Source organism: Dipodomys spectabilis, unplaced genomic scaffold, assembly GCF_019054845.1.
Source record: "Dipodomys spectabilis isolate Male_0828 unplaced genomic scaffold, ASM1905484v1 ptg000601l, whole genome shotgun sequence".
Taxonomy (NCBI): domain Eukaryota; kingdom Metazoa; phylum Chordata; class Mammalia; order Rodentia; family Heteromyidae; genus Dipodomys; species Dipodomys spectabilis.
In genome coordinates this window covers 634,086-639,388 of record NW_024871278.1, presented here as the reverse complement: position 1 = coordinate 639,388, position 5,303 = coordinate 634,086, and the positions used below count along the sequence as shown (strand labels likewise).

At 34.5% G+C, this 5,303-nt stretch overlaps 1 pseudogene; it reads left to right on the top strand.

Moving 5' to 3' along the window:
* Positions 1-2,861: 2,861 nt before the first annotated feature.
* LOC122100792 lies at positions 2,862-2,958 on the top strand (annotated as a pseudogene).
* Positions 2,959-5,303: the final 2,345 nt, after the last annotated feature.

The window sequence follows — 5,303 nt, the reverse complement described above, 5'->3', positions numbered from 1 at the left end:
TTCCATCATTCTCAACCAACCCCTTCTCCAAGATTTATTTCAGATTTACCACTTCCTTTATCATATGTATAGATTGAGTATTCTAGCTATACTTGCCCCTTGTTCATTTTTCATTCATTCTATGTCTTTACTATAATTCCTTTCTGTTTTCAACTTCCTGATAGTCATCCTGTTACACTGTCTATTAATACTTTGAAAGGTTTATGTACATTTCATGGAGTTTCCATACTGCATATGCTTGAACTAATGTCAGCTTATATTTCCATAATTCATTCAAATTTGCAAGACAGGAGACGTGAAGCACCTAAACATGATTTTATTCTCATCCATTTGGAAGATTAATCTTTAGTCAAAAAGAAATTTAAAAAATTGGCATAGAATGTATTCCTAATTACCAGTTTTTATAAATGGCTTTGTACAATGGAGTGATTGTTTTATTTTACATGGGATAATATTTTCTACTACCTATAAGTTTTGGAAAAAGAAGAATACTAAAATTTATTCCTATAGAGGAATATGATAGAAATAGAAGACAGATTTTATGTTTGTCATATCTCTGATGAGTACCCATATTCAAGACTTAAGTCATATTTCTTCCTATGTTAGACAGATAGGGAAAACATATTATTACATATGATAAGACAACTACTTGTGACTTTTTAAAATGTACCTTATTAAATGATGACATTGACTTTATTAGCTAATATTTGGGTTTGAAATTTGGGAGGCTGATCTACCTAAAACATTTCTGGAAGGCCCTTACTGAAAAACACAAATTGTGGGTGGTACTATTTCTATACTTTAATGAATGGTTGAACGTGTTGGGCATTAGTGCTGGGTAAATGATTCAACTCTATTGTAACTTGCTCCCTACACTTGAAAAACTTGTAATGTCACTAAGTATCATCTACTTGTCAAATGTTATTTTGGCGAATGTGATTTCAAAAAGTTAATTTGAAAAGGAATAATTTTCAGAATATTAAATGTAGATCATCATTGGTTTGAGAGTGACATTTTTATACCACTGAAACATGTTGTACTGAAGTCCCAGTGTTTTGAAGCACTAAGGATCTTCTCAGTATTTTTCTGAATTACATTTGAACTCTAAGTAAATTTTTCTGAGCCTTGGTAGACCAATTATGGATCTATCCTTCCAGGAACTACTTTTTGGCTCACTTATGCAGGACTAAAATCTTTCATTAATCATAGGATAGGGGTATTAAAAATAATCTTATGACACTTTGTGAACTTGTTCACTCATATGGGCTGGTCATCTGTAAGTTGAATGTTTGAATTGTCATACATACTCTCAAATTTTGTGATCTCATCTTTCATTTTAAGTTGCCCTGCATTTCACAATTGCTTACTGCTAATTTCTGCATATCAAGGAATTGGGGCCCTTAAATATAGGAAATTAGAACTTGAGATGGATCTTCAAATACTTTGTGTTGGCATGTTGCATGGGCCTTGGTGAGAAGTCTTGCCTCTGTTATCTGATGATGCCGATAACTGGGACCTGGGATCCTAGGAATCATTGTGTCATGCAGAAGAATAATATTTGTTAGACACCTTATCAGCAAAATTTGGGCATAATTAGTAGGAATGCTTCAGAAGTATGGAGAAAAACAGTTTGGGACCAGCGAGTTAAAACAATAAACAGAGAAGCAGAGCAAAATCCCTTTTAGATTAGCGGAAAACAACATTGTTTTTTTTACCATGTGAATTCAGAAGACCAAGAACAGTTAGAATGTATCACAAGTTTATACCAAAGACATTGCTCTGATACTTTATATATTCTAATATACATTTTAAACCTAATTATTTATATTCCTATTCTATTTATTGGAATAAGTAAATATTAATTTATTAGTGAAATTATCAACTAATTCTAGTAAGTTTCACTGTGTGAAATATAAAATCAGCACATATAAATATAAAATATATAACTATATAATATAAGAAAAAGACACATGTTTTGCATTGTTCTGTTGTGGTTACAGTATCAAAGGCAACTCTGTTTTAAAGTATTATTCCATTATCTCTACCTCAGTGTTTGATAGAGTTGGACCTAAAGCTTTACCATTAAAACATTACCAATTAAAGGCCTAATAATGAGGAGAAACATCTGGACTTCTCCTGCAACTATGAAAATATTTCGTGATAGAAATGCAGTGGTGTAAGTTCCTGCCTGGTTGGATGGTAGACAGGCCAGGACATTAAGTAATCACGCATATGATCAATTTTTTCACCTTCTTGGCTTTAGCTACTTTTGAAATGTTAGATATAATAAACAATTATATTTTGATAAAATACCTTCTAGTCTGAACAGTTCTGACTGAACTGTTCATCTCTCTATGATCCCTTGTAACATTTAAGTTTTGTTCAAGTAAAACAATCTATGCTGTCAGGGTAAGATATTCTGATTGGTCTGTTCCTACATGGGAGAAGAGTAAAGGGTCAGGTAGACATTTGTGCCAGTAAGACCTCATTTGGGAAAATGTCAGCTGCAGAATGTTATAAGTAGCTCTTAAGCAAGGCTTACTTTGAATCCATTAGCTCCACAAACCTAATTCAGTTGGATCAATAAGTACTTGAAAAAGCCATCACCTTTGGACCTAGCTATAAATTATTGAAAGTATGATCAAATTCCAAATGAAAAAGACTTAAAATTGTCATTGACAAAAAAAAATTGCAAATGTGAACAATCGATTGAACATGTAATTTTTCCCCTATTCACAGAATTTTAGGGAAATAATAGCATTGTTAGGAACAATAAGATTTCCTTGTTCCAAGTAGGCACCCACGGATATAAGCCTGTATAAAGATTGCATCACTAACTACTTAAATTTAGAAGATACTACATGCTTCAGCAGCACGTATTCCCAAATTACAATATGGAGATTAACATGGCAATTGCACAAGGATGATATGAAAATTTGTGAAGTATTACGTATTTTTCATTCTTCAGATGCAAGAAATGAAAAATAGTTATTAAAAAGTTGATTACAGGGCTGGGAAGGTGACTCAGTGGTAGAGCACTTGCCTTGCATGCTCGAAGCCCTGGGTTCGATTCCTCAGCACCACATAAGCAAAAAGAAAAAAGCCGGAAGTGGCGCTGTGTCTTCAGTGGTAGAGCGCTAGCCTTGAGCTGAAGAGCTGAGGAACAGCGCCCAGGCCCAAAGTTCAGGCCCCAAGACCGGACCCCAAAAAAAAAAAAAGTTGATTACAAAATAACAAGTGTAACAACAAACGTAATTCCTTTAAATTAAATTTATTTTGGCATTAGTGTATTAAATCTTCACCTCAGAAAGGCGTTTACATAGCATAAACTTTACAAAACTTTTGAAATTAGACAAAATTGTCATTTTATCCCAAAGAAAAATAATATTAGGAACTAGGCAAAAAAGGAATCTAAAACTTTCTATATGGAATACAATCTGAAAGGACACATTAATGAACCTATATATTATAAAATAATATAGAATTCAAAGTATATCTAGGAAAGAATAAAATAAATTATGAACATTATGCAAACATAGAATATAGAATATTTTAAAATATTCCTTTTCAGACAACCACCAGAAATACTTTAGTTTCTGTACTACTCATTTCAACAGATACGTTAAAATTATTTCTGATTAAAAAATCACAAACTCTGCAGAAATCATTATACATGTATACAAAAACTCTTGAATTCATTTTGACATCCAATGCAGGCAATTCACTTGGAAGAATTCCACGGAATTCATGAATTTTTACAGTAAGTATTGGTGTTGCCGGGCGCTGGTGGCTCACTCCTGTAATCCTAGCTACTCAGGAGGCTGAGATCTAAGGCTCACGGTTCAAAGCCAGCCAAGGAAGGAAAGTCCGTGAGACTCTTATCTCCAATAAACCACTAGAAAACTGGAAGTGAAGCTGTGGCTCAAGCGGTAGAGCACTCACCTTGAGCTGAAGAGCACAGACATAGCGCCCAGGCCCAGTGTTCAAGCCCCATGACCGAGCAAAAAAAAAAAAAAAAAAAAAAAGATATTGCCCTTATTTGGATTGTGGAAATATTTTGTATGGACACAAAGGATGGACTTGCATTTTTGAAATTTAAGAAACTTAACCCGACCATTAGGACTTAAGAGAACAATTTGTACAGCCTTCCACAGCTTCATAGAGGTAGTGATAAATACTTATGCTTTGGGCAATTTCAAGTGCAGTTTCTTCTAAGTTGTTCTTCATGCCTGGTTTATATAATGGTTCAACAGAAGGAGATCCAGTGTATCTTTGCTATCTCAATTCTCAGCAGCAAGATGTAAGGGGGTCAAGAGGCCTTTAGTTAGGGCATTGGTATCTGTATCATGATGAAGTAAGAAAGAAGCCAGTCTGGTATTATTCTGCATATATACACTGTGCAGGGGTGTCCAGCCATCTACAGTTATTGCATTTGCCACTTGAGCCACCAACTCATGGACAATGTCTAAGTGTCCACTGTCGGTTTCCAGATGCAGTGGCGTATACTCATCATCATCCCCTATTATTCACATGAGTGGCCTTTTTGAAAAGTAGTTTCCGCCCTGTAGTAAGCTGAATATTTTCAGTAGCCCAATGAAGAAATTTACTTGGATCCTTCTCCATTTTTTGTCTTGCAATTGATACTATTCCTTACTTTTTCATCTTGTTCCTCATCTTCCTAAGAATTCACTAAGCAGAGACTTTGAGAGCCAGTGGGAATGAGGTTTCCATGTATTTCCCTAACAGTTCACATTGGTTGAACTGGTCAGAAATATCCGGTGAATTTTCTGCATATTTTTTTCACCATGATTTAGATTCTCTTTTTCTAATTTTACTATTCGAAATTATTCTAACTGGAGAGTAGGGAATTGATGGAGAACAGAGGAAAGATGTTCCTCCATATTCAAAGGTACAGACTGAAAATGAGGACCAGTGATGTCTTCATGTGCAGCTTATTCTAGGAATGAGAAAATATGAAATAATGCCTTCTATATAAATGATTTGGGAAATGGCAGAGCAAAAAGTGAAATGATGCAACCGAAAATATAAAAGCAACATAAATTAGGATAGTTATGGAGCAATCATATTATCTATGAGAACCATGAAATAGAGAAAGGAAGAGAGATACACATGTGCAATGACCTAGCTAGCCACAAAATCCATGCCTCTGATCAATTGATAGAGCAAACAAAATTCTATTTTTTAAAAAAGATTGAAAGAGAAAAAGAACAGGGAGTTCCGGGAAGATGGCGGAGGAGAAGCTGGAATCTGAACAAGCTCTTGCATAGAAAACAGTTTCAGAG